General features: G+C 41.4%; 1 protein-coding gene across 1 annotated transcript in view; it reads left to right on the top strand.

The window, feature by feature from the left end:
• The window catches only part of ntrk3b (neurotrophic tyrosine kinase, receptor, type 3b), a gene marked incomplete at its 5' end in the record, with an annotated part of 190479 nt that overhangs the window by 67610 nt on the left and 109423 nt on the right, over positions 1-13446 (top strand). The window lies entirely within an intron of this gene.

Here is a 13446-nt window from a genome sequence, read left to right on the forward strand (position 1 = left end):
CCACACCCAATAACCTCTGATGGCTAAAGTAAACATAATTAGATTTTCTCAAGCCTTTCCTCCTGGGGAGGTGCATTAGGACTTCAGGGTCTGCACTGAAGACTTGGATTTCTATAATAGTTCACCCTACAGCTTCTGACAGCGACGCTGGATTCCCCAGCCGCACATCTATATGGTAAGAACTTTGATTGCAAAAGCCTTCAGTGCTTTTAAGGGTTGTGTCCATTTTCCTGCTGCTCCCAAGGCTATTATCTCTGTTATTGGTGGTGAAGAAACAATCAGTGTGGCACAGACAGACAACGGCTTGGGACTCAGCAGAAATGCTTTAATTAACTGTGGCAATGTGTAATCCAGTCCTTGGGACATGGCAAGAACAAATGGGCACAGCCGCAACCCTATGTTGCGCTCCAGTCGGGTTTCTAGAGCTGCTGTGGATTTGGTGGCAGGCGCACCTTGTAAGAATGCCTTGATCAGTCCAGGATATTGTCTGGATCATCAGAGCAAGGGATGTGTGGAGGTTTGCTTTTGGGAAAGGTGCCACGTTGTCCTCAGTTCTCCTCGATTTGCCTTCAGGACTTTGTTTTCAAGATGGAAACTAGACTAGAAGTACCTGGTCACAGTATTTAAGTGTGCTATTATACCTGTATCCAAACAAGTGGGTGACTACTTTCTTTAAAAAAAAAAAGGCTGGTGCTTTACAATAGAGCAAACAATTATGCATTGTATTTAGTGTAATCATGCTGTGTTGTCTTGCTTGCTTGCTAGAAAGCCACTCTGAGAAACAAGGCCAGAAGAGAAGCCGAAAATGTTTCTCACCATTGTCTGGAGAGAAACACTCCTGGGTGTCTTTTATTGGTGTTTTAATCAACTCTAACATTTTATCGATTTCAGCAAGAGGCATTTCATAAAGCAGCAGGCCAGAACAGGTTGGCAATGTGTACCTTCAGCTGAACAAGCAGCAAACTTTTCTCCATGGGAACCCTGAGCCCATGGTTTGCCGTCAGAAGACTCCCGCGTCTCTTCCCGCTGTTTATCTCCAAGTACAAAGACGTTTTTGTTTTTTTTTCTTGCGTCGCATTTCGTCTGAGGCTCGCTGCAATTTTTCATCTCCGTAATTAACAAACGCGATCAGAACTGCGGCTAAAAGCTTCAAGTCTACCTGTGGCGGTTCTGTCAGCCCACTGGCTCTTCTGTTTCTGCTTGTCTCATTAGAGTGATGACAATTTTCATTACATTACTCAGTCTATATTAACAACTCCATCCCTATCTGGAGAAATAATCAAAATCATGGCTTAAAGGCTTCGTTCTCCTGTGTCTTGGAACACTGACTCACATCTCTCCCTCGCAATCAGTAACTTAGACGGATGACTGTGCACAATATTGTCTTGCATTAATTACTCGCGCACAAAATGATATTGCTGGAATATATTACACGTTTCTTTACCGTCATAGTGGTAACCTAGGTTAATGGGCTTCCTTAATTTCTTTCATACTCTTTTTCATCCCCTCCATCCATTTTCATTCACCTTACTGCCATTTTCTGTGAACCCATTCAGAAATAGCATGGAAAATTGCTGTTTAGAGATTAGAATCTGCCAAACAATGCCACTATGGAGAGACTAATTTGTTGGTGGTATTATGCTGATAGCGGGATTCATAAAAAGCTACTGAAAAGGCAGGATTAAACCCTTATTAAAAGTAATCATTCCTCGTCATTTGCAGCTGTTGCTGGAATGAAAGTAACAGATACAAGGCCTGTTATTAAGGTTATGAGTCACCATAAGGCCTTTGTTTACGGAGCAGTTAGTGAGCTGAAAATACACTCCTCATTTCTTAATTATTGAATGATTCAGGTAGCAATGTTTCCCTGAATGAATGCATAGCGTTTTTTAATGAAAGACCTCATGCACAGGAGATGTTATGGTAACCTTTTGCCCCTTGCTACTTAGCGGGGCGGTATTTCAGACTGAAATAACTCAAAAACTATTGACTGGCATGACATTTGGTACAGAAGACGATTGACCATAGAGGACGAACCACACTGAATTGAATTATCTGATGTTTTAATTGGAACATTTTGGATTTTTATTGAACAGTCAAGACAAATCCGAGGGTCGATTGATGCGTTTGTGGCCCAGAAAGAGTTGTGTAGCTTTTATTTATGGTGTCTTTGATTTCCGGAGAGTGGTCCATAATAGCAATCACATCATCATCATCATCATCCAAATTGTGACCACGAAGCCTCTTCTTCTTGAATTCAGCTGTAAGACGCTGCAGAGTCCGCTAGTGTCGCTGCCATGACCTTAAGAACCACCTTGGGCGATAAGCCCTTGAGACAGAGGTAGTGAATGACTGCAGAAAAAATAGTATTGTCCATTCTCATAGAAAGTGCTGACTTCCCATTTTAAACGACCCAAAACACAAATAAAGCAAAGGCTTTTGGGATATTCTCCCAAATGTGTTGACCTGCACATGCAAATACCATGCGCTGAGTAACATTTTATCTTAGGCCACAAACTTATCAGTCACCAATAAATGGATACTTGTATTCATGGTGTCCAGTGAATAAATCCAAATGACCCTGGTGATTACTTAACTTTTCATGTTGAAACATGGGAAATTAAAGGGGAAGATCAAAGTCATTCTTGTAACTGTATTGTTCATTAGATGAAGCTACTGCCCTCCAGCTTGATTAGCTAAGGACCATAGACTGTATATAAATATGGACAATGCGTCCCCACTTCCTTGCATTGGCCAAACTGGCGCTATTTTCCGGGGATACGGGCAGCGCCATCTTGCGACTTTGGGCAGTACGGTCCAAGAGTGGAGCCATGCGGAGCCGTGATATCGATGACCCAATATTGATGTGCTTTCGTTTAATTAATACTGCACTCTGCTCTACCTCCACCAGGGGAAGGGGAAAGGTCCAAGGGGAAAGAAATTATACACTGTACTTATTTATTTATTAATTTTTTCCTACTCTCACGGTCCTATGGGACCGCTTCGCAGAGTAGTTGATGTAGCAACTTGTAGTGATCATGATGTCACTTCCTGTTTCTAAGGCATCAAATAACTAACTAAAATGAAACTTCTGAGAACGATGGACACATGGACATGCAACAGTATTATAATAACTACCTAAAATGACTGAAACTATCCTTGAAAAAAATTGTTTCCACTAACATGAGTGTGGAGCTTATGACCTATACTGCAGCCAGTCACCAGGGGGAGCTCTACTTGCTTTGGCTTCACTTTTGAGGAGCTGTTCCGCCGTCCGTCTTTATACTGTATGTGGTTAGAACAACGACTTGAACCATTGGGAAACAGTTAGCCTAGTTCTGTCCAGACATAACCAATCAGCCCACCAGAACCCCTAATTGTCTGTATTTTGGTTTTGTTGATGTTTCATAGAACAGTAAGTTCAGTGAGTCTTCCTTGACTGCTTCCAGAAACACACATTTGGAATGAGCCAGTCTAGTTTTTCCTCGTTTCCAGTATTTCTAAAGCATTCTGACTGCAGCTGAGCTTATGAGCTTATGAGATACCAACTTATGAGTCGACTGGGACCAAATTTGGACCAAGTTCTCTGGTCCACGAATACTTGCAAAACACAGTTACACTTTATTTTTTGTCCTTCTGTTTACCAAACGCTAACTGAAATGATCATAAATATGGTAAACGTCTGCTAGTCATCAGCAGTGTTGTCCCTGTGAAGTCGCTGGACTTGTTAAGACAGCTGAGAGTTTAGTGGTACCTCGATATATAGTTCTGAGGTTATTTATCCAGGTTGGGTGTGGAGGAGGAATAAACAGGTTTTAAAGCACATGTGAAGAACTGTGCAGTGCGATTATTGCGGCACATGCACACATCTACCATGACTGGAGGATTTTCCTGAGATTAAAGAATTGACTATTTTTATCCCTCTCCCCCAGAGCCAGCCTTACCTATGTTTGATCCAGATTTGAGGTGAATAATATTCTCGGTTCTAATGAAGTGGTGGTGGCTGTTTGAAGTTTCTCCTGGGCTGTTTTGATGAAATGAATTCCATACGGTACCTCTAACACAATTTATGGAACTCACTCTCTCTCTTTGTATTTCCAGTGATTGAACCGCCTAAGGACGTAGATTAAAAGCCCGGTGATTCCACTTCCTTTATCAGTAATACTATACAAGTGTTGTCTCACTGAAGCACATCCGTCAGTACATCACGTGCTGTATTCTTTTACATGAAGGATTTACTGTCGTACATTTATAGTGAAGTGGTGGTAGACCTGTCTAAGGTGTCATGCTAGGACAGGGCGTCTAAAATAGAAAATAAATATCCAGATCTGGATGCTCCCCAAATATATGAGCTAAAGTCGACCTCAAGAGGACTGACAGAAACTGAAGATTTCCCAAGTATGACAGGTGAGTGTTTTCCACCTGTGAGCTTGCCCCCAAAATCTTCTCCGAGGGCTCTACACTGTTGTTGGCGCTGCACTCTGCTGCTTCTCGTCTAAGGACTGAACACTACATGGGCTGAATGTTTAACTAGGGAGGGGGATGTGAAAAGACAGACTTCCTTCACTTTGTGCAAACGATTCCATTTTTAATTACCTCCCATTTTTTGGCATTAATAAATCATTACCTCATTGATTTCCGAACATTTTGGTAATTACTGTAAACAAATGAGACAAGTAGCCCGTCAGACTCTGCACTGCAGTTTGCGGTGTTGAGCCAAAATCATCCAGGCATATTCAAGGATTGTTTTAGTGCACGAATCAGAAAGAGTGAATATTTACTTGTCCTCTGTAAGGTTAAACCTGATTTGGGGCACTGATGGAGGTGAGGTGGCACATTGGTATTGTTGTTCATAATATTTATACCAGTGTACTAATGTAGTCTCATTGGATCACAGAAAGAAGCTACACAAATAGCTCCCTACAAAGACTTGACGGTTAAAGACAACTGACAACGTGTCATATTAGTACAGGAATCATAACACACAAAAGTGACAAGTGATCAAAGGAATGTGAAAAAAATGTATCTTAATCAGTGATGCCAACTCTTGGGTAGCACAGCAGCTCATTTCATTAGTTCTGATTGGACTAACCATCTTTGACAACTGCCAATAGTGCTTTTATACTACACTGTACAGTATACTCAGCTCAAATTTGGATATTGGGGACATTATGTTCCCAATTTCCAAATTTACATTGGCATCCTCTGGTTTAACAATCTTACTCCATTTTGTGATTATTTTTATATTAATATTCCATTTTTTTTTTCATTTATGTCTTTCTCATTAATGAAGTGACTTATCACTTCATTAATGTGCAGAGGTTGTCCATACAATATAAGAGATGTGTTTGAAGGCTCTTTGAAGCCACGTAAAAAGAAAAAAAAAGAAAAAAGAGGGAGATCATCCCACAGAAAAGATTACGCAGAATCGTATTAGAATAAACATAAAGAGATACTGTACGTATCGGATATACATTCTCATGTGAACATACTGGTAGTTTTAAGCAGAATAAACAATACACGAAGCTTCAAGACATAAGCAGGGAGTTGTACTGTTGTTCTCAGAGGAAGCCCAGGATTATAAATCATGGAGTCATATAAAAGAGTTTAAATGTTTAAATAGTATTAGAGTAATTAGTAGAGTATTTCAGGCTACATGCTAATGTGCCTCATAAGGCTTTAGAGGAATTCTGCTGCTGCTAGATATTCACACAGATGTTTGGCCAAATAATTCATAATCATGCGTAGATTTTTATCTTTAGCTTGTTTCTGCCTGCTTGAACTTAAAACTTTCATTCTCAGCCTATTCATTGGGCTCTAACAAATATATATTGGTCTCAACGTGTATTTTTTATAAGAAGTTAACCTTGATAAACAGCCGAGCAACTTACTACACCCGTGAGAAGCCACAAACTAGTAGAGTTTGTGATAGCTTTCCATGGCTTGTTAGCTGTGTGCCCTGTCACTCCTCTGTTATAATTTTAAAAACAAGTCATGAGGGAGGCTTGTAGCAGATTTTGAGGTTGTAGCTACCATTTAAATGTAAACGAAGGGTCAAAGGTTAAAGCCTCCCTGAGAGTATCGTTATTGACCGACCTAGGGGAAAGCATGTAAGTGAACTACAGCCCCACTTGGACTCCAGTGCTCAGCGGTAATTGAACTAATTGTTCCTGGCAGTATGTTAACCATCATTAAACAACATTTCATGATATGATTTGTGCAAGACAGAGACATACTGTGGGACTAACCAAAAGAGAAAGCCAAAAGCCTCCAGAGATGGCGTGGGAGAAGCGAACACGAGGCAACCTTAACACGTGAGAAAATGAGAATCAAAAACTCGACATGAAACGCATATTGATATATTGTGGTGTGCCTCCCTTTATCATTATTCCTGATGTGCAGCACAAATAGACACCCAAGAATCATCTGAGCGGAAATCGCAGAAAACTGAGAGAACAGTTACAGTTTAAGATCTCTTAAGATCTCCAGTGATGATTTTCAAAGTGAGCTAATGAATCACTGCCTGTCGCTGCATCACCTTTTACTGTATCAATGAAGCTGTGTAATAATACCGTGCCACGGGTAAGCCAACATGTTTTAGCCCGTGTCTGCGGCATCAGATCTTACTTTCAGATAAAAGACATATTTTCCTACTGAGCTGATCGAAAAATAAATAAGAAAGTTATTGATCCACTCATCTACTCACTGAGTAGGCAGTTGTGGCTGTAATTATTCCTGTGGTCGGGAGTGATAAATTACTCGACAGTAAATTGTTGATTGATGCAACGTAATGTCAAATTCACGTGTCTTCCCCAGTCTGGTGCTGAAGCAAGCTAGGATATATGATAGCTTGACTGCTCTGGTGCAACATGCATATCAACATACAGTCAGTACTCTGTCACAGTGTGCGTTTAGGTGGGTTTTATGCAGTGTATAAGCTGCAGAGGTGGATAGACCAATGGACCATGAGATGCATAGTTACACTGAGAAGGATGAAAAGCGTGAAATATACTCTGAGCATTGTCAGGCGAAGACATGCAGGTGACTGGAGCGATGTAGGCTAATGCACGCCTTACACGTATTGGTATCTTAAAACTGTATTTTCCACTGTGGAGTGGACTCCTCACAGGTAAACCTTCCAGCTGCAGGACTACCACAGGGTTACAGTAAGTTCAGCCTCGGCAAGTAACGGATGCTATTAATTTCTTGAATGCCTTTGGTGATAAGCGGAAATACCTTTGAAGTGTAATGCAGGGGATCAACATAACACATGCAGACATATCAGAATAACACGTGGCATCTCTGAGAAAGAACGCCACAGGTTTTTTCACGTCCTCTTGAAAGAAAGCGTTTCCAGGTAGAGCCTTTCTGGGTGCTTGGCGGAAGTCGTGCATGGAGGAGTGCAGACAGAGGACGAGAGCTAATGTGTGGTTTTATAATACAGCTTTATGTACATTGTGTATGTTTTGTGCGAAATATGCTTTAAGTAATCCAAAACATCCTGCTGTGACGCTTGAGACGAGACACGGCCTTGATCAAAGTGCTCCTACTTTCTAATGCACCATTATTTCATAAACGGCACATGGCCGCCGCACAAGAGCACCCTCCCTTCTCTAAAATGTCAGCGTTTCAGCACTGAAGAAAAACAACTTCCTTTTAAGACTGACACCCATGATATTTTAAAGCTAGGTGTCATTCTTTTCGTTCTTTCTTTTTTATTTGCAGTTAAAGAAGAAGACCTCGGGAAAAAGCTGTAGAAATTAAGAATTAAAAGGACGCAATTAGTCAGTGTTGCTGCAGCAAATATCAGCAGCTCCACCTCAGCATGACAGATGACAACTAGATTTCCCCACGTCCGTGCCGCTGATCTGTTGTGACGCCTCACACAGTGGCTGTCTGGTTCTCTTCCGCGCGGTCCTTGAATGTCAATCCGCAGCGCTCCCCCACACTCAGACAGTAGCTACCAGTAATGTCGCACTAATTAGCCAACCCTCTCAAGTGGCCAAGCCCTCCCAGTGGCATCTGTGCCAAACAGAATTATTAAAGAAGGAGGGAGGAGGAGTTGCACCTCCTCTGCAGAGAAGCAAAACACCCAGGTTTGGTTTAGCATTCTCTCCGTCGCCCTCTGGCTCGGGGAGCCAGCGCTGTCATCAATATTAACACCTAGACACATCCGCCGCTGCTGTAACGCTTCTTTTTCTTTTCTTTTTTTTTTTTTTTTTTTTTTACCCCAACCTAATGAAAATTTCATGTGAATCACATAATTATAATTCCTTATTCAAATGAGTGTTGTCTGAGGAGGGGAGATGATTTGTGGTTCAGACTAAAAAGCTGTTGTCTACATGTTGATGCTGGCTCGATTACAGTTTGGTTGTCAGTGATGCAGGCCCGTGTCTATTTGTGTATGTTTATGTATATCGATGCAGGCAGTATATACTTGCCGCATACATATAGTACAGTATATACTTCAGAGCTGCCTGCTTTATAAATAGATTCATTTTCTACGTCGCTAATTTTTTAATTTAATATTCGTCCCCTCCCCTCCTCTCCGCACCACTTGGCCCTCCTCACCTCCTGTCTTTTGGCATTCCGTCGGCTTTGATGGCTTATTTGCTGATTTGTTTATATATTTATTAATTCATTTACCCCCAACCATCCAATTTTAGCTGACATTTCTTGTCAAGACGCGAGGGATGACCTTTGAAAAACGGAACACTTCCTGCCAGAGATGTGAAGGAGGTCTCACTCTGCGCTCAGACAGCACTCCTCCTCTCCTCTTGTCTTTACTTATCAGCATGCACGGGCAGAACAAGCACAACACATTAACAAAGGGCTTGCGAATAAACAGAGTCGGTGATAAAGTTTGCTCTTAGAAATCTAATTTATCAGCCACGTTTTTTTTTTTTTATTACTTTACACTGTTACGTTTTGAGTGTTTCCATGAGCGTTTTATTACCGCGAATTATATCAGGACCGCATGCGAAAGGTGAAGGGAAGAGTTGTAAAATGAAAGCAACAGGGGCATTTACGGAAAGTGCTTTATTAGATGTCTTGCTGAGAGTTGGGCATACAGCTGAATGCGGCCAGTTAGCTTAGCTCAAATTAGCTAGAGACTAGAAACAGGGAAAACACGTGCGTTATCAACACATAATGTGTCTGTATTGGTCGATATTTTTCCCTGTTTGACTGTTATGAAACAAGTGAGTGGTATTTTGCGACGGGGTTCATCTTATTAGCATTGAAACATTTCTGCAGAGACTTTTATTCAGGATTCTTGAAGTGGTTTGCCTCATATACAGTATCTCTCATATAATATAATCGGACCAGGAAGACAACTAAACAAACTATTCAGGTGCAAAGTTAACTAACAAGAAGAGAAGGCTGAATTTAATCACAAAGTAATATTCTCACAAAATTCTACATAAATTCTAGTATCAGGCACAACATTATGACCACTGTCCTAATATTGTGTAGGTCTCCCTTGTGCCTCCAAAACAGTTGTGACTCATCAGAGAATGGACGTGGGCCTTCTGAGGGTGTCCTGTGGTGTCTGGCAACAGAATTGTTGTTAGTGGGGGCCTTTGGGTCCTATGAGTTGAGGGGAGGGGCCTCTGTGGATCATCCCACAGATAATTTTTTTGTTTGGGATCTAGTGAATTTGGAGGCCAAGTCAACACCTTGTGCTGTTCTTCATGTTTTTTTTTTAGTTGTTCCTAAACCGACTGCTGCCATCAAGGAGTGTCATTGCTATGGGGTGGAGGTGCCTGGTCTTGTCTAGGTGGGTGGTACATGTCTAAGTAACATCCACACGAATGCCAGGTCCAAACGTTTCCCAGCAGAGCACTGTATTGTCACAAGATTGTCAATGTTATTTACTTCACCTGTCAGCGGTTTTAATATTGTGGCTGATCGCTGTATTTTATGACACAAAAAGAGCTGTGCTTTAAATGCTGCTTGGGCTCTGTTAGGTCTAGGGTTCCCATGTCCGTTTTTCTGTAGTAAACAGTCGTATGCTATAGCTTTGAATCCATGACAGCATTCCCAGCTTAATTGTTGGATATAAAATCAGCATCAGCATCGACTGTGCTCCGACATATGTCTATTTGCAGGTCTATGGTCTGTTTCCATGCTTCTGCTTCGAGTTCTGAGGTTTAACGTATGCACATTGGAGGATCTTTAGTCTAACGTGTGTCTATTTAGAGTTTAGTCACTTGACGTGTGCCTATTTGGAGATCTGTGGTCTAAATGGGTGCCTATTTTGGGGTGTGTGATTTGACACGAGTGTTGAGCGGCCCTGCTCTACATCACCTAATGAGCTGCTGTTCGCTCGCCCACCTTTTCACTCCCTCCCTCTCTCTCTCTCTCTCCCTCTCCCCTGCTCTGTAATATATTCTTTCAGTGTATAATACAATCCCTTTGGGACCACAGGTTTTCTTTGGGAGGTGAAATTTCATGCCGTATCTTTACATATTCTCTCTCTCTCTCTCTCTCTCACATCCCCTGTTTTCAGAGCAGCCAGCACATTCACACCAGCACACATTTCAAGGTGACAACGGTTAACTAGTGTGTGTGTGTGCGTGCGTGTGATTGTGTGTCTCTGTTCATGCAGACGCACTTCTTTGGGTTTTTTTGTATCCGCAAATGTGTGCGTGTGCGTGTTTGCATGTGTGATAACACAGGAAATATGACAGACCCGCAACATCCTTAGCTCGCTGTTGCTATGGTGACACGTCTGGTTACAGGAGTATCTAATAGGTCTTCCATACAAATTAACTTACTATGGACTGTGTCTGTGTGTGTTTTTGTGTGTGATCATGAATTTAGTCCGTAATTGAACATTTTCAAACAAGATACAATAAGTTGATGTTAAGTCATATGGTTATACTTTATAATATTTAAATGTTTGTGTTTATTGTACACATTTTAATATTTCAGTTTTTTTCTCATAGCACCCACTTAAAAATAACATCCAGATTTTATGAAACATATATTAATAATTTACACATTTAACGTTAATTTTTGCTGTATCTCGATATGCAACATGTTTTCTGTTGCTGCCTAGCATTTCATTTATCCCCGCACCTCCATATAAATACAGTACCTTTTGTCATATCCTGTATCATTTCGTTTAGCGTGGCTGGATAGATGACACATTGTTGTCCTTATAGATACTGGGAGCTGTGACATAAGGCTGTATATTCACAGTAACAACAGAGTGCTGAGTGTGTTTGAGTCACCGAGCGGCTGTCAAGGTGAAGACACCGTCGTCTGCGTGAAGGAAAACAAAGGATCGGATAGAAGGCTGCCTCTTTGTATTTTTCTCTCATGAAATGCTCGTACACGATGCTGCGTGGACTGGCAGTAGGGTCTGATCTGAGCTTTAGGACAAACCGCCACGTTAATGTTCTCGCAGAGACGTTGCATTATTTAATAAATGTGTATACTGATGCCTGATGTTCATATTTAAACTGATTCAAAGTTCTGGTCAAATCACTTGTAAATCTCTGCCTGTTTGCTATTGAATTTAGTGGCTTCCTGCGCCAGAGGGGTTCCTTAAGTCAATTGAATTATTCGACTTGAAAGCGGTCAACTTTCTTTTATTGAGTTGGCTTAGCCCTGAAGCACCACACAGCCAGGCCTGCTCCCTTTTTATTTATTTATTTTTCTAAATAGCCATTTGCCTCATTTTTATCCATTAATACAGGCCTGCATACCCCGTTCTTTATTATTTTTTTCATTTTGTGAAAATGTAGTTTTTGTTCCATTACTTCAGAAGGTGTTCAGACTCCTTCATTTTGTTACACTTTTATTGCACCGTACAATGAAAATTAAATGTATAAAGCTGATTTCCATATCAATCAACTCTCAATAACCCATAATGACAAACTGCACATAAAAAACTGAATTATCTAATTTGCAAAGGTATTCAGATCTTTTGCCACGACTCCAAAATACACACAAAGTGCACAGTGGTTGCTTAAATAATCAAAATACTTGAATGTATGTGTGCAAACTGAATGAATTATCCAGCGTTGAGAAGGCGCCCATACGATCAGCCTGCAGACTGATCACTATGGGACAAACGGCAATGACTTTTGACTGTTGAACACCAACTACTGCTCATCACCTGGCTAATACCATCCCTGCAGTGAAGCACGGTGGTGACAGCATCCTGCTTCTCAGCAGCACAGTCAGTCAGAGCAAGATTAATGCAGCTCCGCAGTGCAGAGTGACTTCAGGTCGAGTCTCTGACCGTGGCTCGTCTGAAGCTGAGACATAAACACGACGGAACAGCTGTGGAGGGACCTGAGGAGGGCAGTTCACAGGCGCAAATGGGGGTTGAGAAGATCTTCGAGGAAGAATGGGATTAACTGCCTGAATCCAGATGTGCAAAGCCTGTGGCGGCAATTGCTGACGATGGGGTTTTGCATTTAGTTAAGGATCAGAATGTGTCTGTGAAGTAGGGCTTTCAGTTTTCAATTCTTTAGAAACGACCCAGCTCTCACAGGGAAGCAACACTGAACCAGATGTGAATGGTTTAAGTGAAGGTTTTATTGTTTTAAATAATCAAGTGGTGTAAACAGAAAGCACAGCGCTAAGGCTAGACAGGATGGTGTGGTTAAAAAAAAAAAAAAAAAGAAACTAGTTACACTGAACTAAATATAGTCCTTTTCTAAAATAAACCAAACCAACACCCTTTTTTAAATGTGTCCAAAAAACTACTGTCACGAGTGGAATATATGTAAATGTGAGGCCCAGCTCTTAGGCCATGAAACAAGCGCTGGCAGGTCACAGAGTTCTAAACAATCACTTCACAAACGGCGAAGAACAACAAGCACAGATCCCAAAATAGTCGCACAGAGCTCAAGACATGGGCACTAGGGTGAACTGCTCACTCTAAATCACAGTCAACCAGGATGACGACAGCACGACATTTAAATAGTGTTGCCTGATGAAGGTGCTGCCCCTGACTGCATGGATCCACACCAGCCAGTCTGAGGTGCAGACAGGAGCCAGGAGCAATTACAGGTGATGAACCACTGAAGAGGGGTGGTGAGCCTTAGCCAATCACCGATGAGGGGCTGCACATCTGCCTACAGAGAACTACTAACACAAAGAATGAGAACGTTGCAAAGGCAGGGGCCGTGGCAATACGTTCCCAAAAAGTCTGTTTGAGTGGAGATAAAATAAAAGCCAGTGATATCGATTTAGAATTGAATAAAACACAATGAATAGCGCAACATGTGAAGGGCTCTGAAAACTCAACTCTTAGCAGAAAATCGGAAAAGAATGAAAATTTCATTTCAGCTCAAAAGGAGGTGGGAAAAAAAATGTTGGTTTTCAGAAAACTAAAGCGCATCAAAACTAGAAGTGAGGGAACGTTACAAAAGCAGAACACGACATCAACCAAGAAACCTAAAATAATTCACAGAAAATAATTCAATT

Source organism: Chelon labrosus (genome assembly GCF_963514085.1).
Source record: "Chelon labrosus genome assembly, chromosome: 3".
Lineage (NCBI taxonomy): Eukaryota > Metazoa > Chordata > Actinopteri > Mugiliformes > Mugilidae > Chelon > Chelon labrosus.